Here is a 25,028-nt window from a genome sequence, read left to right as displayed (position 1 = left end):
CATGGAAAAAATAACCACCGAACGTTACTATGAGGAAAGGCCCGAGCGGTTCAAAAATTCAATTTTCGCGTGGTTGAACTGTACAGGTCGTGCCATCTAGTGGGTCCCAGTTGCATCAAAACTCATCTGCTATCTCGGAGCCAATGACAGGAAATTGATCGGTGGCCGTTGGTACTGCTGCGGCTCCGCTGCTTTCGTTGTGTGGCTACTGGTGTTCGCGGGCGCGCAGTAAACTTGGGCAACGTTGTGCACAGCAACAGTGACGTTAGACGGTCTGTTTCTTGAGGCGGATAACTTGAAGTGCGCTTACCCGATGCGAACCACTAAAGCGTTATTTTATTTCAAAATAAGCCCTTCCTTGGCACAGAAGCAACACTACGAGGTTTCCGGACCGCTATTTCAACAATCGACGTCGAGTTAATAGTTGCCTTTAGTGTCCCTTTAAATATTTATTTGTGTTGGTAAGAGCTAGAATAACACAAAACATATTTGGGTACCCCACACCTTCTATTTCCAATATAATCACTTGGATTCCCGATGTTTAATGCATATGTCGGACAACATGCTGCGGCAAAGTAACATGCAATACAGAAAAAAACGCATTATTAATAAGCACTCGCTGACGATTATGCCAAGAGAAGTCTTATGAAAGTTATTACAAGTAATTGTAAAGTAAATGCGAAAAGGGTAATGAGGACGAAAAGATAGCTTGCCACCGGCCGAATCCGAACCCGCGACCTTCAAATAACGCCTCCAATTCTCGGATCCTGCCGGCGGCAAATTATCTTTTCGTCTGCATTATTTCTTCACATTTACAATAAAATTACTTCTAATAACTTTCCTAATACTTCTCTCGGCATAATTGTTGGTTAGTGCTAATTATTATTGTGTCTAACAAAAAACGAGCCCATTAATTTACAAAAAGAAACTACGTGACACTTTTTTCTTAAGCACTCTGAAAAAAAACATTTCTGTGGGTTTAAAACAAAATACAAGACCCTAAATTAACTCTGGGTCTCAGGAGAATAGCTATGCCGTCGTTGAACGCTCAGAATTAATTGCTTATGTTCGCTGAAAATAACAAAGAGCCAGCGTAACTTTTTGTTCTGACGACAGCTGCCAATTCAAACGACTCAATAAGTTTCCTCGATAAAACCCTTGCTCGCCTCAGCGGTACTCCATAGGCTTGAGAGCGCTCTCAAGAGTGCGCCTTTGGTGTTTTCAAGGAGGCATGTGCATCCACTGGTACTGCGGAGTGCGCCTAAAAAATGTTGCCGGAATGAAAGCCCAACCTCGCACTCACTTTGTCAAAACTGAGCATCATTGCTTTGTTAGACCTCTGTCGTCAGGCGGCCAGAACAGGGTGTAGCAGACACGCTTTAACCGAATGCCTATCCGAGTGATCGAAAGCAAGCGACGTTCTGATGAGGCTGTGTGCTTCAATATCCGAACACGATCAATAAGTCCAGCAAATGATATTAATGAAAACAAAACTGTGAGACTATGGGCACACATGCATTTCCTACCTCCGATCTCTTTCTTGCACCGATGCCCGCTGCTTGGCTGTTTGACTCTGTCTGAGCCCCTAGTACACAACCGTACTAATTTTCATTTAAAAATGCATTTTTTTCTTCTAGTGTGTTGAAAATTTATTAGCCTTTGGTGTACTGGTAATATTCATAGACAATTGAACAATTACTATACTGGTAGACCACTGAATACTTAGCACCGAGAATGCAGTGTGCATGCATAGTTTCATCGCTCTTTCATGGATTGACCATTCGCAGCAGTCTCGTAATTTCTGTAATCTGCTATCGGCTACACACGTTCTATCTAGGTAATGTCGTGCATCAAGCGGTGCTGGCAGGATTCATTTCGTGCACATTGTTCAGGGGAATGGGGTCTCGTATATTTCTAGTTACATTAATGTATAAATATCCACTTATGCTGTATGTCAGTGCGAGGACAATAAGAATAGGGAACCAGTGACACTGAGTATGCATGCTAAGGGCACTCTTCTTTTTTCCCTATCCATCTGGCTGCTACAGCACACAAGAGAGAGAGAGATAGAAATGGAGAGGACATGATGGGAGGTTAGCCAAGTTTTGGCATGTTTGACTACCGTACATTTGGGGTGGGGTAAAGGGAGAACAATAGGAAGGGAATGACAGAGAAGAGAGATGAGTAAGAATTAGATCAACAGTCAGCTTAGTCCGACTGTTAGCAAGAGATTCCGCTGATCTTATGGAGATGAACCAAGCCTCCAACGCTAACTCTCGCTTATGTCCAGATTTCACTCCGATACATTGTCATCGTCGCCACATGTCAGTCTAGGGAATGAAAATGAACTTTCATCCTGCTTTTATTTCTCATTCACTTTACTCTGAAAAAGCCACGAACGTAAATAAACTAGACGTATTTCTACAATGTGTTCCGCTGAATACTCTTTCATATAGGCCATTTGAAATCGACGAGCTGCAGCATTTGACATTGTCTGCTGCTTTAGAGGTTTTTTTAAGTTTTTTGAGTGACTTACATGCGCAAATTGCACCTGCTGGCTTAATACATTGCGCTGATATTTTACTATCAATTATATTCCTTCCTCATCATCCAGCTCTCCAGATCAGCTCATTATAGCGTTGACGAAAGTGGCTGGAGCAGCGTTCACGCTCAAGACGATGCACGAATCAAAATGGACAAAAAAAAAGATATAAATGAGTATTCTTGCACCAACCCACCCATGTTTTTCACGTAATCGTTTTTCCGCTTCCAACAACGCGGAGCACGGATAAAAAGTAAAAAAAAGTAGGAATTTTTGCATGGCACAAATAAATATTAGATCTAACTGGACAAAACGACGAAAGTTAGATAGATAGATATGTGAAATTTAACGTCCCAAAACCACCACAAGATTAACGATGAAAGTTATGATTTATGCGTTCGCATTGAGCTGTATACATATACATTATTGCGCGGGCACATTTGTATGTGCACGTTAAACCCCACATATCAATCAATCATTTGTATGTGCATGTGCAGTGCGTGCACGTAGCCGTTGTTCTTTATCTCATCTTTTTTGCGGCGCATCTCTTCGTAACGGTGCAAGGAGAGAACGGAACCGACGGTCAACCTCCCAGCCCATGTCGCGCAGTTCATTCTCGGCCAGAAGCGCGCGAAAGGGGTTGTAGCTTGCTCGCTGCCGCAGAAGCGCACTCTCGCGTCCACGAAGGGTTCCGGCGCGTTCGCTGTCGACGAGGGGAGAAAACAAGGGCGCGTCTCCCTCTCGGCGAGCCGTCGGGAACCGGCCATCGTAACCATGGCGCGTATATTTTCGCGCCTCGTGCGCTATAAATCTTTCCAGGCACGGCACCTCCCATTTAACGACCGTTTTCATGGCGCCGCACAGCGCGGCGGCCGGCTGTAAGCAGCGGGCCGAGTCAACACCCACGTTCTTTTTTTGTCCTTCTTTGTAGTAGATCCCGGTTGAACTGATCCGTGATGATGCCTCGTTGGAATAGCGCCGACTCGCTTTTTGCACCCGCCGTTGCCTCGAAATCCGTGGGGCGCCAACGCACTTGAAATCACCGACCTGTCTGTGCGCGCGCCTGGCGGAAACATGCGGTAACAAAGTGGTTGACCACGACGGCGGTGGCGTCAAGAGGCCCCTGGAGCGCGCGCGCCACACTCATTACGCGCCAAATGCAGGAAGCGCGCAGTCTCGTCCACCGCACACGCGACCGCTGGGCCCGGCGAACGCCCCAGCAGCGGTCGAACCAAAGGTCATTCTAGCGCGACCTTTATTGTCCCTTCCGGCAGTTAGGGCTATTAGGGAACGTGCGTGCTCGTGCTCCTTTGGCTTAAATGGCCGCGATGAATGGAACGGCCACGCTGTTTAATTTCCCAACGCTGCTGCGGGTCGCGCCATTTTCGCGTGTACTTGTGTTTGCTTCGCAGAGCATGGTTACACTACCTCAAATGGTTGGAAGAATTCTTTGAGCCACTAATTACTCACTCAATCGCACTTCAGGCCTCCATCTCTCTGACTACTATTGTTTTTCTTTCCTTTTCATGAATAATGAAAATTTCGGATAAGAATAGCCAATGCCTTTGTCCTTCCTAATTGTGTTTGCGACTAATTTACCTTGAACCATGAAGCCAGTAATGTTTTGAATCAAGTTGGAATCTCAATCACGAGTTGAAAGTTGGAGCAAAAGAAAATCACATAAATAGTACCCAAAGTAAAACAAAAACGCCGCTAAGTGTGGTACAGCTGGCATATCTCATTTGGCACATGGTACACAGTCAGTAACTGACTGTGTACCATGTGCTGGGTAACTGACTGGATTCCCAGAGAAGGGAAGCGGGTTAGGGGGAGACAGAAGGTTAGGTGGGCAGATGAGATTAAGAAGTTTGCGGGTATAAATTGGCAGCAGCAAGCACAGGACCGGGTTAACTGGCGGAACATGGGAGAGGCCTTTGTCCTGCAGTGGACGTAGTCAGGCTGATGATGATGACACAGTCAGTAGTGTGAAGTGGTGTGAATTCTTATCATGTACTATGTGTCACGGAAGGATGAATGCTGCCCCACTCAATTCACGAGTTCTGCCTCAGTCCGGGGGCGAAATTCTCGAATGAATATATCAATCTGAAAGTGCATGCTTCGCTTTTCACGTTGCCAGACTCTCCTCTATATTTATGAATACGTAAACTAGATATCATCATTTACTTATCTCACACCAGGCACATATCATAGCTCCCTAACTTTATCGTACACGCGCTTCACCGTTATGCATATTATATATCGACATCTGCTTGAATCACTCACTTCTCTTGAATTATTCACGAATAAGTTCGGTCTGACCCCCGCCCTTCTCTCTTAGTGAAGATAGAACGAGAAGAGAAGTTTATAGGAGAGTTTATAGCTATCGATACAGTACCGGTCATATTTTAACGGCGATATATAATTATACTAAGAAGAATAAAGAATCATGGTAAAAAAATTTGCGTCAGCACGAACACACACTGTGGGCTAACAATCGAGGTCGAGGAGCTTTACACTTTTATTGAGATGTGGTTTAAAGTAATGTAAACTACCACTTTACAATCTGTATGCTGCACGATGTATACCACTTTTTATAGACGCGTTATCGAAGTGCTTTTCTTACAGCGCTTGAAGATGCGAATGATTTGCGAAAAATAACGTGGTCCAATAAAATCATCACCCAACGTTATACGAATTGACTCGAGGGCTAAATGAATAGCTGAGTTTGAAATAAGAAGTAATCCATACAAGCGTAATTGGCAGCCAGGATATGCTACCTTGGAGTACGACGGACTACTAGGAAAGGGGCATTTCAAGAAATTCGGTTCGCACCGCCAACACACATGGTCATTGAACATTAAATTGTACTTCTGAAAACCATAATTTAATGTTATGGGATCCCTAAAACTTTAGAACTAATTCCTTCATTTAGAGCTGCACTATATATCACAATCTTGTGAACGATTTATTACGACTTTTTGTGGCCCACTTGAATATGCTAACAGAAAACTGAACAAACAGCTATTACACATACCAGCAAACTTTTACCATGATTCTCGACCGAAAAACTGTGGTATGGTGTATGTAGAGCATTACTATGGGGGGACGTAACTCGGCATGAGCTCTTCCAAACGTTTTCTCTGTACATGAAGAAGCCCCCACGAGTGATATGTGAAGACAAGTCGACGATAAAAGTGTAGTTTTGCCAAAGGTCTCTTCAACTCGCCAGCGTAATTTCCAAACGTATTACAGCGAAAGCTGTTATGAGATCACAACTCATGTCTCGCGCAGCGCCGTGTTTGTCCGCCGCCGCCGCCGGTGTCCGTAACCACAGCGAGCGAAATTAGAAAAAAAAAATAACCTAGTACCAATGACGCAGTGGACCTCGAACACCGGTCCGCTGGGAGCAAGCCCAGTATTCTATCACTGAGCCACGCCGGTGCTTGAGGTTTGTTGGCAAGCTTACCTTCGGCGAACTTGATATCGGGAAAGCAATCGCGTTAATACGACCTATGCGTTTCTACTCCAACCCATTACAAAAGCTTGTTTTATTGGGATAGCAATTATACGGACACTCTCGGCTGGATTTCACCGCTGGCGTCGATGTCATGCACCGTATATGTATACCTATCTATATATACGAAAACGCCAGAAAAAAAAACAGAAGAAAAATGGCCCCGTATCTGCATGTTTCACTGCAGATGTCGTCAAAAGACGACATTTGCAGTGAAACATGCATGGATAGTCTTGCCTGTGGAAAGAGGGAACAACACGTTTATTTGATGTTTTGTGCGAGAAAATCAGTGGATTGTATTCTGGAAGTGCTGCGTTTGAAAGTCTCGATCCGTGCATCGAAGGCGATGAGCGCATCGAGGCACGTTAGACACGAGCGCTATCTGGCAGTTATATTCGAAAACGAACAAAGGCGTGCGCGCACATGGAGTAAAATGCGCGCCTGTCTCGGAGGCGATAAGGTGTAGAACGAAAAGCGACGGCCTGGTGCCACCACCGTGTTGTCTTAGCAAAAAGTTGGTAACACTTGCCTTTTTGAGCATCGCGTTGCACTGTCAGCGCAGTTTGATAAATACTACGGTCCTTAGAATTACTTATGTGTGCCATCTCTAGTGTAATGCCACACATACAAAATATTGACGTGTTGTTATGGTGCCTCAGATATGCGCAATACTTGCTTTTTGATTGACAATTGCGGAAATATAAACGCTGAAACTTGAGCAATATTGGCGGGTGGTGCGGATGGGGTTGGCTCTTTGGCGTCTTGCTTGATGCCGTTTAAGGTATTGTTACGGCGAACAAACAGACAAACGTACAGACAGACAAACAAAAACTTTTGTGTCGAGGTACCCTAAGAAAGGCTATCGTCTTTAAAAGACTTGGGCACGCAGAATCGATCGTGTGATCTCCGCGTCGCTAATGCCAGGCGTTAACCACTGAGCCACCGAAGGGTATCTCCTTCAACGTTCAAACGGCAAGCTATTCATATCTACCTCTTACCGCTGTTGGCGGGCATTTCGGGGGTAACTATCGTGTTTTCAGCATTATCAGCAAGATGGTGCAGTGAGCGCGCGGCGGCTCTCATCTTTCACGCGTATGTTTGGCCCACATAGAGAATAAGGCGCTGTACGCTCGATCGCGTGCCCTTATTTTGCAATGGGGAGAAATCGTACTTTTTGGCTAGCCTTTCGGTTTCGTCAGAATGATTCTGCTGTAGTTACCGGGCGCACAAAGGTCAATTTAATTGTTGCTCAGCCTCCGTTCGCGAAAAGGGGCGCACTCTTCAGACACAGCGAAGTAACAACCGAGAGGCTTACTCGCATTCATCTGTAACTGTGAGTACGTTTTGTGCGTCATTTGTGCGTGAGAAACGTGGGGCACGTTTCGATCTGCTTTCCATTCTACGAGTGACCTTCCAATTTGTTGCTATCGCGTTTATTGCTTCGCCTTTGCGGCAAATATGTGACGCTATTAACCCACTTGAGGCATAATTCCTCATCATCGTCAGTCACTGCATCAACAATTGGCACAAACGTTCTCTCAATAGTTTGGCGGATACTACGCTTCTCAGAAGAATGACGAAAAGTAGCAAAGCGAATGCCGGCCTACTACCCTTAAATTTTTATTACTAATGCCGTAGCGGGCATCAAGCAAGTGAGCTTGCAGTAGTTAGCCAATGAGTGTTTAGAAAAGGCTCTGAAAGGCCACTCTTCTAGATTTCGCTGTGACTGTGCTGTGCCTTCCGCGCAGGCCTGGCATTTTTTTTTTCAGGCATGCCACTTCCAAATTGTTCTTTTAGTTAACCAAATTCTTCAGTGAGAACGTTGTGTGACACATAACAGTAGTCTTAATTTATTTATGTACTTCACGAGAAAACTCACTGGTTGCGGGCGCTCGTTTGCGAGGCATTCAGTGACAACACTGAGGTTTTTGGTGAAGCCCCGCCGCGGTGGTCTTGTGGCTAAGGTACTCGGCTGCTTACCCGCAGGGCGTGGGTTTGAATCCCGGCTGCGGCGGCTGCATTTCCGATGGAGGCGGAAATGTTGTAGGCCCGTGTACTCAGATTTGGGTGCACGTTAAAGAACCCCAGGTGGTCGAAATTTCCGGAGCCCTCCACTTCGGCGTCTCTCATAATCATATGGTGGTTTTGGGACGTTAAACCCCACATATCAATCAATCATCAGGTTCTTGGTGAAGCGTGTCTGAAATTCTGTGACGTCCATGATTTCAAGCGACTTCTGAAGTTACGATTTAATTGAGCGTTGCCAGATGGCTAGTGCTTCCATCGAAAAGATTAGTAAAACTGCTATTTGTTCTTATGGTGTTCTTAAGGTGTTTTCGCGAAAAATAGAGCAGAGAGGCTTGTTCACTTTGGTAACCTGATTGAAGATTTCATACATCCGCTAGCTAGCAGCTGTGTGCCTTTGTTGCAGTTCTCCGGCGTCTTTCAGCCACACAGCGATAATCGTTATCTAGCTCGCGAGTCTTTCCCTGTCATGCGCCAACTACTTACAAGTCACGAATTGCGTGTGTGCTATGAATGGTACATAACATTTTGATAGGATAATAGTGAAGGTGAAGTTGTGAAGAAAAAAAAAACATGCAAGCAGCCAGAGAGGGATCTCGCTGCATAACGAAAAAAGGTGCTCCAGAGATCGCAACTGTGTTGACAGTGATTGACACCGGGCAGTGACCAAGGGGCGCAATGCAGCTGTCATGTATCCGCCTAGTTTCGCCGACGTTGGCTCATATGCAAAGCAAAAGAAATGTCAACATTAAAGACGACGCTCCCACGGATTTCGAGGTTGATCATTCCACGTATGTCGCATATGCGCACTTGGGTCATTTAAAGAGGCCCTGCAACACCTTTTCAAGTGATCATCCAATGGCTTCATTAGTAGAGTTTATTGCCTCACGAATCAACTGCCGCAAAAGTTGTTAGAATCCGTGAAGTAACCGCGGAATTACAGGGATTTTCTACACGCTTTTAACGCTTTCTCTCCCCTTTCGAACCAGCGAGTGTGCCCAAAGCTACGCAGAAAGGAGACAAAAGAGGGGCCAGAAGCTAAGACCATTCGTTAGCATGCGTCATGACTTTGAGCATTGCCTCTTTTTTTTTTTTCTTCGAGCGCACGAATTTAGGTGTGATCGCCAGCGCGCACGCGTGCACGTTGCGGCATTCGTGGCAGCCGTGGTAACTGTGCGGCTCAAGATGCTCAAATCAGCCGATTGCCGTAGACTTTTGGTTCGTGGCGCTGTGATTTGGGTATATATGACATCGTTGGTCGAGGGAAGAGGGAGCAATTTCTAGCTGACTTCGAGAATCAGTTGCGAATTTCAGACGGCGTGCTGCGCTATAATGTTTGGTTCACGTGTTCTCAGGAACCTTTACTAGTGATAGTATAATTAAAATAGTAATAATGCTCTTTATTCTGGCATGTTACGCTTACATGCCACCGAGATCAGGCAAAAGGAAACAGACATAACTGTTTCCTGACTAGGCCTATATCCCGGCAGGTGAACAAAACAAAACAAAAACAAGGACAGCGGTAAGGTAAGCGAAAACATCCAGTGCAGCACAATTAAAAATAGCACTGTAAAGAATTCAAAGTGAAAATCTATATTGAGCAGGCAATGTGTGTAGCTATACACTTGAAACGCAGTGGAGTGCAATTAGAGCACAAAAGTAGATATTGAAAGTGGTAAAATACAAATTCACGTACATAAACATTGAGAAAAGAAGCGCTTCATTCTAGATGAAAGAACATTCTCACCTTCTTTTTAAAATAATTTACAGATCTGCTTAGCAGTGATAACTCAACAACATAAAGAAAACTGTTACATATGTCCACTATTTGACGCTCAACTGATTGCGTACCATAATTTGTCCTAGATCTAGTTGAAACAAGCGATGTCCTTCGCAAGTTACATTCGATATCCCGAGCTTGATACATATTGTTTGCACAATACGTATCTGACTACATATATATATATATATATATATATATATATATATATATATATATATATATATATATATATATATATATATATATATATATATATATATGAGCAGATACATATATTTGAGCATGGTCAGCGTTTTATGACCATGCTAAAAATGCGCTGTTGTGTCCCTTCCATATTATAACACTAGCGCACTGTCATAACTAATTTAATGTCAGGACAAGTATTTACCAAGCCTGCTCAATTTTACCGCTTATGATAAATAGGCTATGCGCTGTGACGCTGTCGTCAAATGGGCAAGCTCCATTTCACGCTGCCGATGGTATATCGTTAGTTGTGTATCGAGGGTACGCCACTGGCATAAAGTTGAGCATCCTCTTCTATGCAGTGGACGAAGCCCGAAATTTGATTTTAAAAAAAAGCATACCCTGATTGCAGATATATCTGACTACTTCACGGTGATATGAGTCGTGCCTCCCTACTGTTCGCCCATTTTAGCGGCAAATGTGCGCTATGTGCCAGTGGTCAGTCACTACCACTGGGGCGGTAATGTGGGGCAATTTTCGACGACACTGGTGCTTTTGTGAGATATCGTGTGGCTGAAGGCGGACTTGTTCGGCCGTCGTCAGGTCACAGGGCTTCAGCACTGTGTCAACCACGATAAAACGGTGGAATAGAAACACTGTCACTCGTAGACGCTGACGTAGATGCTCGTGGGCGTCTTAGAATACGGCCCGTGTGGAAAGGTAAAAAAAAAGACAAAAAAGAGTAGGCACCACCTTTTAACGACTCATTTTGGCTTCTTGGAAAATACACAAATTCACATGCACTTCGAAAGTCGAAAAATACTTTTCTAGCGTATACGTGGAATATTTTGGCAAGCTGTCAATCGCATTAGCAGCGAAATTCATACAGCCTCGAAAAACCCAGTTTTGACGTCACAGGTAGGCGGTAATGGACTTCTCTCTTTATGTGATACACCTTAGTCGCTTCTTGCCCGATAAGACAGTGCACTTGAAAAAGTTTGAGCGTAAAAAGCTTCGTGTAATGGCTTTAATTTGTTTTTTTATATTATTAAGAACAATGCCGCACAATCTGATCCAACTTCCAAGGAGAAGCGCGAGTGTTGCGAGTAATGACGTGTCTAACTCTAAGGAGGTCTTTTTCAATAGCTTTGAGTGCTTAAGCCGTGGTGGCTTTCTTTGGTTGTATAGAGCGGCTCTGACATCCACAGTGTCTGGGCTGGCTCTGTATACGGCTGCCCACTGCTTAGAAGTTTTCAAAGAACTTGTAAGGCCTTCAGAGAGCCGCTCATCGAACAAACTCAACTCAAAGCGCAGTGTTATGAATACATGGACATTTATCATGACCGTTTACACAAACCATTACCAAATCATACCGATAATATAGTAACATGACATTCAAATAAAAAACATAGTGTGCCATTATAACCCACACAAACATAAAACACGCATGGGAACAGGGTTGCGGAGTGGTTGACGATCTATACTCCCTATGGGAGTCTGTGAGGACGAGCCATGGAGGCATCCCCATGGACCCCTCACAAAAGACCACCGTTTAGCAGCGGTGCCATACTCCAAAACAAAGTAAGTGCTCTTCGTCATGCACTAATGGAGAAACAATACACTGCGTAAAGAGCTGACACTCCCGTAGAGTCCTGCGGCTGAGATACTGCACCGTTGTCAGGGCCACGAGTGGCTGGTAAGACCAATAATGTCCTCCGAAACTCGGAATGATATTTATCATAAAGAAGAAAAATGAATAAAACAAGGTTGATTTTATTTCCGGTGCTGGTATATGAACGCACGCCCTCATGCTCCGTAGGCGAATTGTTTTACCACTGGGCCACACACGAACGCTTGATGGAGGTCACTATAGTTCAGATTTACACGTATACGTGTAAATCTGAACCGTACAGATTGGGTTGTATACCAGCCGGGAAAAACAAATAAAGCAAGAAAAAACCTAATATGGAGGCTATACTCAATGTATAGTACATAAACGCTCTCTTCAGAGCACAGTACAGAGCCGTCGAGGACAATTTTACACACCAGAAAAAATTTCTTTGCAAAAAATTGAATGCAAAGATCAGGCTTCGGTGGTCTTCGTAAGGTGGCTAGTGCTGAGTAAATAGTAGAAGCGCACATAGCTACACTATGAAGCGAGTGTTGAGACCCTCCATTGTTCGACAGCGAGACGGCTCGATGCCACCCTTTACTATACTATATTTTTTCACGATGTGCTCACGTGACCTCTACCTGCCAAGCAGCGCCACCGCGGGAACAGCGCCAACTCCCGCTCGGTGGAGCTAACTATACGACGTGTCCACGCCATGAGGCGAAAACTTTACACGGGGTGTGAGCCTCTCACAAGTTTCGGAGCTCTAGCACTCAGTTACAATCCACTCACCATGAATGGACGAATGATGGCAAACAATAAAAGCTCGTCTTTCATCGTTAGACACAACAATGATTGGAGCTAACATCGCTCATTGCCAGTTGTACATCTAGACTTGGATATTCACGGCCATAAATGTGGATGTGTACAATATTCACACTTACCTAAAAGGTGTGCAGGATAATAGTGTTTTAGTGCCATGTCTTTCTTGTCACGTGGCGAATTTTGTAACATGCTCCTTTTTCATTCAAAAGGCTTACCGCGTTAGTGTGCAGGTGTTTTGTGGAATACATTTCAATTGAGGTAAGGTCTTTTGGCGGACTGCCTAATGCACGTGTATAGAAAACCTGCATGGCATTCTATTATACAAGTGTTCATCAAGGCCAATCTCACCGCCTTTTTTTAGCTAGATTGAGCAGTTTATTGTCTTATGAAAATCACACCCTTCAGACGAAGATATCATTATTTGAAAATTTCGGACAAGTCTCTATAGCATAGTTTTGCTTCTCAAGTGTTGCTAACTAGCAAATATTGGTGGATATTGGCATTCCATGAGGTGCCAACTATGGTTAGAGCAAAGCAAAGTGACCGGGCAAGATCCCTGACATTGTCGTACGAGAGAAAAGTGCCGAAGCTTTCGCGGTGCTTGGGCCATGCGAAACTCTAGCCTCCGAAATCAAGCGCTGGTGAAACTAGAATATTTTGCACTCGAGGCTGGTTGTATAGCATATACAGTCGTCGTACTGTTTATTGATTTCGAAATAAAAATGTAGCTCAAGGAATGAAGCGAGCAAAGCTCCATCTCGTATGTAATCATGGATCAAAACATCGTTCATTTACACGGCTCAGGGTTCCGACCTTGGACAAGAGGATATACTTCCTTAAAAGTGTGTTCATCGCTGTGTCGTGAGCGAGAAGAAACACCGGGTCGAGGAGGGTGGCTTCTTATTCGGCGCTGACAACGCCCGCTTCTCTTGTCTCAAGTGGACGCCCTGCAGCTCGCAGTAGAGAAGTGTTCAGGCCTCGCTCGGCGCCTGCAGTTTTCTGCACATGCCAGCGTGTTGCTGAGATCAATGTCGAATCTGCCCCGTGTTATGAATTTTGCTCTGTCGCGATGGTAGCGGTGGCGATGAGCGGCGAGCCGTCGAGCGGACTTCGCTGAAGCCTTAGCCCGAAGGTGAAACAGGGAGGCAATCCGTTTGGAAAACAGCAACAAAAGTAGCGTTTACTATCGCAGGTTGTCGTTTTACAGAGCCGGCCAGCACGACAACGTCGGCTGGGGCAATATCTTCTTAACATGGGGCCGGCTCGGCCTTAAATAGCGTCTTTGGTCCATTCTCTAAGACCAGTTCTCGGGCTCGGAGGGGGGGAGACGTTGCCATACCCGGAACTGCAAAGTGGTCCGGCGGAGGAAACGACGTTATCCCCGGACTGCACGGTTCTTCTGCACGGAAGGCGGCGCTGGGAGGGGGGGAGACAGTTCGTCGAAACAGGGCTCGATCCTGCGAGACGCGCTCCCGAACGAGGAACATGTCTGTGGCACAACAGCACCCCCGCCGCCAGACAATGCATCCGGAGTTTTGAGCCGTCAGAGTGGCTCGGAAGGAGGGATGCTGGTTGACCGTCGGTAGCCGTTCCGCTCTCTCCGCCCGTTGAGACTTCCAAAGGCCTGCAGATGTTCACTGGAACGACGGAGTCGAACACAAAGGCGAACCACTCCGGCCAAAGCAAGCACCCTCCAAATGCTGATCAAATCGCCAGACCAGCAGAAACGAAAATATTTCCTCGAGATTTAACTGAGCTAAAAAAAATAGCATCACGAGCAATGTATCTGAGGAGCAATACATAATGTGGACACTCCTTTACAGTGCATGACACTGCTAAACCAAACAGAATTTTTTTTTTTCGTGAGCGATTCTCGATTGTGACCCGGGCAGATTAGGGACGATCGAAGCTGCCGAGGTTAACTCAATTTGGTCCCGAATCTACAATTTAGAACCCGAATTACGCACATTGGCGTCTCTTGCAAGCTTCAGAGCGCTAAACAAAACAAAGCCATTCGATAAGCCCTAACTCAAAGTGCTCAGCCAATGAGCATCCCAACAAAATAAAACGCGCTTGAAAAAATAAGTGAATAACAATGAAAATCAATCTTGCGCGCGTTAAACAAAACAAAGGGCAAAGTTAACCTACACTGATGCGCATAATAAATGTAAGGTCAAACGCAAAAGGTATATTTAAACAGGGGCTTTCACTTAGCCTTATCTGTTAAAATAAAGCACACCAGCTGTTACCTTTGAAATATTATGAAAACAAATTTAATCCAACCAACAAATTAATGTGAGCTTCTGCGATGACAAGGCAAGTAAAACTTACAAAAATTTAGAACCATTCCTTGCTCATCGGCAGACGACAAAACTAGAAAAACAATTTCTAAAGCTAATTACAATGTCTATTCATAGTAATGGCAAGACGGGGCCCCTCTCAGACGAACTCTAGGGAGTCGCGCACTCCACAGCTTTTGAGGGATCCGGTTCCGACAAAGGCCCAACGAACAAAGCTGTTTGCCGAACTCGGTAGCACCAACTTTCGACGTACAGCCGCTAAACTCGAACAAGGGGGCATCTGTCCTGCGTCCTTTACCCCGCCCTTTCGACCCGTGACCATTTCGCCATGGCGGGGAATAACAGCCTGTGTTACGGCTCAGGCGTAAGCGATGCTTCTCCACGTGATTGCCTCTACGCGGCAGCGAAAAAGATGAGACCAGGCGATGATCTTGGCGTCCGAATTTCACTGAAACTCGGTTTTTCTTGACGGACTTCCCGCCTGATCTCAATCTCAGTGATGGTCTGAGATTCAAACATTTCCCACAGAGCGTTTTCGAGATCCTACGCCTACTACTAAACCGGGCGCCTCGAATGAAGAAGTCACAGCATTTAACGGCGGCTTTAGTGTGCTTGGCGTCAGTCGTCTTTACCGCGCTATGCTTATGCCGGCGCCTCTTTCTGTCGGAACTTCTCCCAATACTAGCAGTCTCGGCACACTTACTCACAAGTGTGCTGCCTTCTTTGTGTGGAGTTGAAGCTCCCGATTTGTTAGCTAGCGTTCCCTCGGGCCCGTTGCTAGCTGTCTCTGCCTGTGACAGAACGGGAGTCCCGATGACTTTGAAGCTAACCAACACGCTTACAGAGCTATCTATCGGTGGGGGTCTATCGCTGTCGGGCATAGCCCTTTTTCTCTGGCCTTCGAAGTCGGCCTTTTCCGCTCTTTCATGAGCTTTGTTCTGTAGCGCTTTATGTCGCGCATCCTGAGGTTTCCAATGGTCCTCAGTGTCCGGCTCTCTCTGACGCCCTTCAGCGGCTTGCACTTCGCGACGGCCCTCAGTTTCTTTAGCTTTTCGGCATGCCTTTTCTTTACGCGCTTTTTGGCGCGCTTCTACTTCTAGCGCTCTTCGGCGAGCCTCATTTTCACGCGCTTCCGCCTCGATCACCTTACGCCGAGCCTCATCTCGCTCTCTCTGACGCACATCGGCGTCCTGCGCTTTGCGATGGGCGTCAATTTCTAGCGCTTTGCTGTGCGCTTCAGCGCTGTACTTGTACGCTCCACTTTCGCAGTCGGTAGTACTCATAGAAGCAAAGTGGCGGAACAAAGCGTATTTAACCCTATCAAAGTCATGCGCTTCCTCGGTGGATAAGCACTCCAAAACGCTTGCGACTTTGCACGGAAGCAACGTGGCAAGCTTTTCCCACCATAAGTCTCGCCCAACACCAACATCGTCGCAGACCTCTTCAAAATTAACGAGAAAAGACACCATGTTCTCGTTCATTTTGAAGAGTTCAAGTCGGTATTGTGCTCGTTGCCAATTAATCGCTTCAATTTGACGATCAAGCTCTTTCATTCTGAGAGCATGCTCTCTCCTTTTGCGACTCTCTTCGGCCTTCCATTGTTCGTGCCTTTGAGCTTCTTCGGCCTTCCATTGTTCGTGCCTTTTGAGCTTCTTCGGCCTTCTGCTTTTGCTCACAAATAAGCTCCCAAAACTCGTCAGCTTCCTCGGCCGTCACATTCTCTGCCCGCATCACCTCAAGAATCGCTTCCTTTGTTTCAGCGGACCCGGCGGAAATCCCCATGGCTCCACAAATTTCAAGGAGGTCCTGCACCAGGTACTGCTCCATCGCGATCTCGTCCCTCGTGATGCTCTACTATTGATATTCACCGTACTCTAAAGCTAATCTCATGGTCTAGAGCACGTGAATATTGAATTATAACCAATAAAAAACACAAAACACTCTCCTAACATCTGCCTGTGCTAGAGAGGTCTGGCGAAATGAACAGTAAACGTTGGGCACTCACCCAACCAAAGTAGCCGACGATGGTCCAACTCGTGGCTGCCGTCGAACAGTATCAGGCCTTCAGGGATCCGGTCCAACTTGCCAATGTTGAGATCCGGGGTTGCTTGTCCCAGCTTGACGAACGGTGAGAACAGGGTAGCGTATCGCAGCGTAGCCAAACGCTATCACGGCGGTCGTCCTCGTGCTCAGAGATCCGATCCAACTTTTCAGCCGTTGAGATCGGGGTAGCGGGTCCCAGAGCAGCAAAACGTTGAGGACAGGGGTAGCGTATCCCGTAGCTGCCAACCACTGTTATGAATGTTGCTCTGTCGCGATGGTAGCGGTGGCGATGAGCGGCGAGCCGTCGAGCGGACTTCGCTGAAGCCTTAGCCCGAAGGTGAAACAGGGAGGCAATCCGTTTGGAAAACAGCAACAAAAGTAGCGTTTACTATCGCAGGTTGTCGTTTTACAGAGCCGGCCAGCACGACAAAGTCGGCTGGGGCAATATCTTCTTAACATGGGGCCGGCTCGGCCTTAAATAGCGTCTTTGGTCCATTCTCTAAGACCAGTTCTCGGGCTCGGAGGGGGGGAGACGTTGCCATACCCGGAACTGCAAAGTGGTCCGGCGGAGGAAACGACGTTATCCCCGGACTGCACGGTTCTTCTGCACGGAAGGCGGCGCTGGGAGGGGGGGAGACAGTTCGTCGAAACAGGGCTCGATCCTGCGAGACGCGCTCCCGAACGAGGAACATGTCTGTGGCACAACACCCGGCAGCCTGTTTCGTCGTTCCTGCGCTTATCGCCAGCTGTGAGCGGAAAGAATGAATTGCTCCCTCGCTGGGCGTTATGGCTGGTGATAAGACTTCCGGCGCGTAATTCCCCCCTCCCTATTTCTTGTCCTCCACTCTTCTACTGCTTTTAAGTAAATTACAAGTTTATGCGATAAGTAGGAAAGAAAATATTGAGCAGTACTAAGCAGAAAATATGTAACGCCACGCTCCCTTTTCTTCAGAAAGAAAAGGCATTCCTGTGCCGCGGAGTTACCCTTTGGGAGTGTGCGTGGTTCCCTTCGAGTGCATGGAGTTCCGTGAAACTGTGCTACACCCATCGTCATTAAGCGCAGAGATGTTTCTATATTGTTTTGAAAGAACTTTCTCATTCACTTCCTTATTCATCAATAACAGCAGTATTGTTTCCTCACGACTCGTAGTGCCATATTAAAAATTGGTTGAGAGCAATTTAAGAAGGGAACTTAGCCACACTTGTTTTCTGCGCGAATTCACACCGCGTGTAGAAAAAGAACACATGCGAGATGGCAATTGTAAGGGCTCGTTGGTGCCGCAACTGTTATCTCTATGTCGTCGGCTTTAGGCTGTTCGATGAGCTGGTGCGGCCTACTGCACTTGTTCAACCAATGCATTCTACTGAAGAAACTCCACGCTGTGAAGGTGGGCAGAATTTCTCTCTTGGCCGAACATAAAAATAAAATCTAATTGCTATGCGCGTTATCTGGGTGGGAAAATGCGTTAAAGCTTCTTCCTGTTTGCTTTTACGAATGAACTTTCCGGTGCAACATAATCAATATATAGGAAAGCGCAGTGCTACTTTCGACTTTCCGACTAGACCGAAATTATGCACTCGCACTAAATAGTCTAAATTATCATCCCTACCGGCAAAATAATGAAGCCACATTTGCCTTATCCATCGCAGTGGCTCAGTGAGTATGGTGTTCGGCTGCTGACTCGAAAAACGCAGGTTTAATTCCAGCTGCGGCGGTCGCATTTCGATGGAGGCAAAAGGTTACAGGTTTGTGTACCTAGAGTTATGAGTGCTAAGAAACTCGGAAGGGTTCAAATTATACAGAGTCCAGTCCTAGAGCGAGCCTAACATGAACTAAACAATCTGCCTTGACCCTCGTTCAGTGGGTCGCGAAACACCGTAACTATGCGCATTATAGTAGTCCAAATTTTTAACGGCTGTATGAGTTGAAAGAAGCTGCAAGGAACCATGTTGCATGCATGGAGAAAACAGGCACATATACAGTCACCTAGCTTTTTTTTTCTGTGAGTAACTGTGTGCTGTGTCTATTCTTGGCATGCGTATAGTCAAATTTTCGTTGTGGGTGGTAGTTGCGTGATTGTGGCATTTCCTCGCTAAGCACAAGGCCAGAATCCTGTATACAGGGGGGGATTCAGGTATCCACGCGCGGGCCTTGGAGTGTTTTTTTTTTTACGCATCTTCGCGCGTTACTCTTTGCCATGATCTTTGATAAAGCCGAAGAAGCCTTTGGAAAAAGAAACCCTCCGTAGTTGATCTTTTCTTTATTTTTACATAAACATGCGTGTTTAAGCACGTCCTGCCTGCGTATTTGATTTTTGTCGAGGTTAATATGTGTTACGCTTCCGAAGAGTGCGCAAAAGCTGTAGTCGTAGTTTTTATATACTGTCTGCCTGAATGAATAAATGTAGCCTACACATTTCTTACTCACCCCTCATTTTTCTCTGGAAATTTGCAGGTATAAAACTACCAGCTAGAAAATAAGATAACTGATTGTTACGTCGTATATGTAGTTTTATACTCAGCGATAACTGACATACATCCATAAGCGAGTCTTTGAAAGTACGCGCAGACAGATATACAAATAGATATGTGGGGTTTAACTTTTCAAAACCATCATATGAATATGAGATACGCCGCAGTGGAGGGCTCCTGAAATTCGGACCACCTGGGCTTCTTTAACGTGCACCCAAATCTGAGTACACGGGCCTAGAGAATTTTCGCCTCCATCGAAAATGTAACAGCTGCGGCCGGGATTCGATCCCGCAACATGCGCGTCAGCAGCCGAGTTACCTGAGTTACCTTAGCCACTCGACCACCGCGGCGGGGCTACGCGCAGACTGTCACCGCTTCCTAGTTCACTGGTGTTCAAAGGGAACGCCTGCCAACACGATGTCTGCACCTGGCTGGCGCCGAGCGTGGAGAGAAGGAAGCACGCCTCCTAGTCGCACGAGGCGCGTTGACAAATGGGCCGCAGAGGCAGCCGTGCCGGCGGTGGTGGCACGCCAGCTGGGGCCATACCCCTTCATGCCGACATTTCTCAATGACGCAGGCGCTGGCGACCATTTTGTCAACAGTGCGGATGGTTTGTCTTTAGCAAATCAGTTGCGGATTTACCCAGTGTAGCAAGTGCGGGAAATTTATGACGCCGTGCCGGCCCATCGGCATACATTGCGCCTGTATATATCGAGAGCAGGAGAGGCGCACGCCGGCCGCCGCTCTTGGGGATCGCATCAAGCCTTGGGCAGTCGTTTATCTCGGCCCCTCGTTCTTCCTTTGGAGCCGCTGTTTTCTTTATTCCGCTTATCTTCTTTATATGCTTCGGTGGGCCTGTCGCTTGTGTCTCATGCATTGCAAATGGGTGCCGCTCACTCTATTTTGCAGTGTTTATGTCACTGACACACGAAGCTATCCGATAGAGGCGATGTCGCGCCCTCCCGACCAGCCCGGAGGCGAAGTCGGCAGGCCGCCTCCTTAGCGAAGCGCCGTCTCACGGAGATCTCGAAGCAGGAAGTTCGGATTTATGCCGACGTTTGTGAGCAGATATACGCCAGCGTTAGCATGAGTTGTGTGACGAATGCTACCCTGTCACGCCTCTCTCTTTTCCTCTTACACGAAATGCAATAAGCAAGACGGGTGTTCGTCGTTCACGAAATGACAATAGCGTAAAAGGTAATCTATTGCGTGTGGCTGCGGTGTAGTAGGCGGCTTATTTATTTATTTATTTATTTAGCATTACTACAAATCTAATCAAATAATATAACAAACAGGGGGGCATATGAAAACTAATATTTGTTTACTAAAGACAATAATGATTGAAATCACAAAAAGTCAGAATTACAAAATGATATACAAATTATACATTATTCCTTGCCATTATAAGAACACGTAATCAAACAATGTTAGTAACACCAATATCAGAGACTAGATTATTGCTCAGAACAACTGCAAAAGATGAGGTATGTATTTCTAACATGGCGTAGGATCAACAGGTGTACATTACTATTGAACAACTTATTCAAACAACTAGATGAACAATAAACTAATTGAAGAACATGTCACCTAGAATATAACAAACATAGAAAACAAAAACTTTTTATTAGTAACATGACACAGACTCATTGCTTATCGCTTTTATTGATGAGATGTCGTTTGTGCGAATTGTGAGGCAAGCGATTCGCTTTCAATTGCAGCTGCAAACAAGGTTATGGACGATTAAGTGGTTAGGGAAGGTTTCAGTGAGTTTCATTGTTTAATGGTTAGAGGCAAAAATAATATTTAAAGCCATTAGTGTTGAAGCAGTATTTCGTAAGTGTATGGAAATGATTATGACGGGTCGACCTGTCGTGAAAAAAAAAAAAAGATATGTGCCTTGAAGTATCTACTCTTATTGTGTTGTGAAGTAGTTGAAACGTCAGTTTTAGTCTTGTTAGATTTGGTCAGTTTTGTAGTGTTAAAATGCCAGCGTTATTTAGTAGGTGTGTTGGTGAGTTTGTCTATATTAATTAAAAATTCAGCTTATTGCTTTTTTCTGAACCGCTTCTATTTTATCAATCTGTTGGTGGTTAAACGGTAACCAGACAAGGCTGGTATAATGTAATACAGATCTGACGAGGGTTTTATAAGCTATTAGTATGGTATTGTGTGGTTTATTTAAAGTTTATTTGAAGTTTATTTTTTTATTTCTTTCTGATACAGAAAGAGGAGTAAGAGCTAAAGGCTGTATTGCCTGGTGTGTGCTTAAGTCGGATTTTCAGTAAAACACTCTTTTCATTGTTGTACTAGTAATATCATCAATGTGAGTATCCTATCCCAGGAAGTGTAAAATTGTTAATCCTAGATATTTGCGGCTTGAGAATGTGGTTAACGGGCAGTTGTCATTAGCGTAATAAAAGTTCGACTTGTGTTTTCTGCGGGCTATTGTCACAGAAACACAATTAACAATAATAAGGGACATGTGCCATTTTCGCACCACGTGTGTACTTATTTTAGTAGTCAGTTAAGAATTAGGTGATCAGAAGGAATATTATATTCCTAGTACAGTACGCAATTGTCCGCGGACAGTCTCAGTTTTACTTCAGTCGAGTGGGAAATATCAATAATGAATATTGTGAACAACATTGGTGCTAAGACGCTGCCCTGTGGCACGTTTGACGTGACTGCTGCTGATTTAGAGGTGGTGTCCTGTAACCGTACAAATTATGAGCACTTGGTACTGTACCAGGAATGAACCAACTAGCCCAAACCAAAGTACTTCTCGAGCCAATTTCTCATATAATGGGACCTTTCCTGTCTAATAGTTTTCGTCAGTGCTCTATCTCTACTGTCCTTCTTTTTTTTCCCCGAGTTTTTGCGCTGCCCTTTCTATGTGAGCACTATGCACCAACTAGCCCCAACCAAAGTACATCTTGGTAACGTAATTTTTTATGTAATGAATAGTGGGACTATATCTAAGATTAACTTATAATTACCTAATAATTTGGTATGAGGAACACAATCGAATGTTTTTAAAAAGTCTAAGATGATGAGGTCTTTTTCTGTATGGCTATAAATGGAATGCGCTGCATCATGTAATAATTGTAAAAGTTGAGTTACCTTTGAGATGCCCTTTCGGAAACCCTGTTGTACAGAAGACGGGATATGTTTTTCTTTTAGGCAAATGCCTACGTGTTTCAATATCATATGTTCTACTGATATACATACAGGACAAGGTAATGATATTGGCCTGTAAATTGAAACCATATTTTGCTGCCTGTTTTGTGTATTGGTTTATTTTAGCGGTTTCTACACTGCGGATATAGTGCATGATTGCAATTATTTACTAATAATAACAGATTATTATTTAGCTACCCACTCCGAATACTATTGAAGGAAAATGTTTGATATGTTGTCAGAACCCGGGCCCTTCTTGGTATTGATGTTTAATAATAGGTTGAGCATGCCTTGCTCGGTAACAGTGAAAGGTTCTCTTGGTGAATGGTTGAAAGATTGCATGAGTGGTATGAGTCCATCATCTGCGATAAAAACTGATTAATAGTGATCATTGAAGGAGTTGACGAGATTATTGTAGTCTTCATAAGAACGCGTGGGCTCATAATCTTTCTTTGAATTTATGTATTTCCAAAATTTATTTGGAGTGCTTATCAAGAATGTGGGAAGTATCTTTGCAAAGTAATTATTTTAGGATATTTCAGTTTACTTCTCATGTCGCTAACGGCTACAGTCAGATAGCATCTACTGAGATTAGTTTGAGTCGTGTTCAGTTTTCTTCTTAACCATTTCATCCTAAGGTTCTATGCATTACGTCACGTGTTATCTAAAGGTTTAGTGGCATAGTTTTTTTTCTTTTATATTACTACGTAGCGTTTTATGCATGACGTCACGATGCCTTGAAATGTAATTGATTTATATGTGGGGTTTAACGTCCCAAAACCACTATATGATTATAAGAGACGCCGTAGTGGAGGGCTCCGGAAATTTCGACCACCTAGGGTTGCTTCTTTAACGTGCACCCAAATCTGAGCACACGGGCTACAACACTTCCGCCTCCATCGAAAATGCAGCTGCCGCGGCAGGGATTCGATACCGTGACCTGCGGGTCAGCAGCCGAGTACCTTAGCCACTAGACCACCGCGGCGGGTCAAAATGCCTTAAAATGTACTCCAAAATGTTTCGGTGGCTGTGGATGGGCTATCTGTAAGTGGTGCGAATGAATCATAATCGAAAGCAAGACAATCGATTTTGCTTGCGTCATCAGCATGGATAAAAACTTAATAATAATGCAGCGACTGCTGGTGAAATATGTAGTCATTCACACTTACAGCGCAATAAATCAAGTTATGATATGAGATGCCCTGCATTTTCATTTTAGTAGTTTCTTGCGAGAATTGATCCCTTATAATACTAAATCAAGAATAGTCGACGATGATGAATGTACTCGTGGGGGCTGTGTCACTGTCTGGTGTAAACTGAAATTGAACATTATATCTTATATTGATTGCGAGCTGTCAGTTTCGAAAAACGTAGATTTCTAGTCTGTTTCTCACATAAAAAAATACCCAGAAGGATCAGCCGGGCATTTGATACATGACTCTGCATATAAGTACAAAGTGAAGTAATGACGTCACTATAGAAGCAGATGAGCTACGGTGTACACAACTCACAGTGAGGGCACGTGAACCTATCAACAATGCAAAATATTTCTTCTACACCTTCAACATCTGAAACAACCTTGAATGATATTTTTTATTCATAAAAAAATGCGACGCCTCTACCACGTGTGGGCCGGTATCTCTGTAGTATCGGGTAGTTGGAGATGCCCATTTCCTGATAATGAATGTCACTTGACCGTAAAGTTTCCGTAACTCCTACAAAATTGGGTTCTAGTTCCAGTAATAAAGATTGCCCGCAGGGGCGCCTGCGTAAGTGGGCGTTTGGTGTGTAGCGACACCACGGACCCGAGCTAACGGGGGAGTTTCGGCTCCCTCCCACGCCTAGCCGTGCGTGGCTTTGCCGTGTCCGGGGAAAAGGGGATCCTGGGGGTTGAGCCAAAGCTGGGTGATTGGACCTTGAAGGCCCCCCGGCAGAGGCAACACACCTCTTTGGCCCCGGCTTCACGTAGACGGCACCCCTGGGCTGACCCACCCAGGGGAAATCGGCAGTCGCCTTTTCCTATCTCTCTCTTCCTACATCTTAGTCTTTTCTCGTCTTTAAATCTGTCCTGTCTTCTTCTCTCTTCCATTTACTTCCGATTTTTCATGGCGGCAAGGGTTAACCTTGTGTAATTAGTCAACCTTGAGTAGTTATATTTGGTTATAGTGGCAATGTACGGCTGGCGTCTGCAGCCTTATGCTATTAAGTGCTTCAGCGTCCCCTGGGTGGACTCCATGGTGGGTGATCGCCATTGCTGCCGAACAAAAAGTACACTACTATGGGAACACCTGCATTTCCCCGTCTCCTAGATTGTCTCCCGCCTAAGAGGGGACGCACCGATGACATATCAATTTTCAGCCAACCCAGACAATGCTTTCCCAAATTCCATGTTGTGCACAGCGAAAACCCAACAAAACAAGCCAGAGCAATATCTCCATTTCTTGTTGCTAAATCCCTGACAGAGGTCTTAGGCCCAGGATACAAGGTTACAAAGATGGCTAGCGGAGACCTTCTCCTTGAGCTGCCTGAAAAACACCACTATGAAAAACTTG

This window comes from Rhipicephalus microplus, chromosome X (genome assembly GCF_043290135.1).
Source record: "Rhipicephalus microplus isolate Deutch F79 chromosome X, USDA_Rmic, whole genome shotgun sequence".
NCBI lineage: Eukaryota > Metazoa > Arthropoda > Arachnida > Ixodida > Ixodidae > Rhipicephalus > Rhipicephalus microplus.
The sequence above is the reverse complement of the archived record's forward strand: the minus strand, read 5'-3'. Positions refer to the sequence as shown.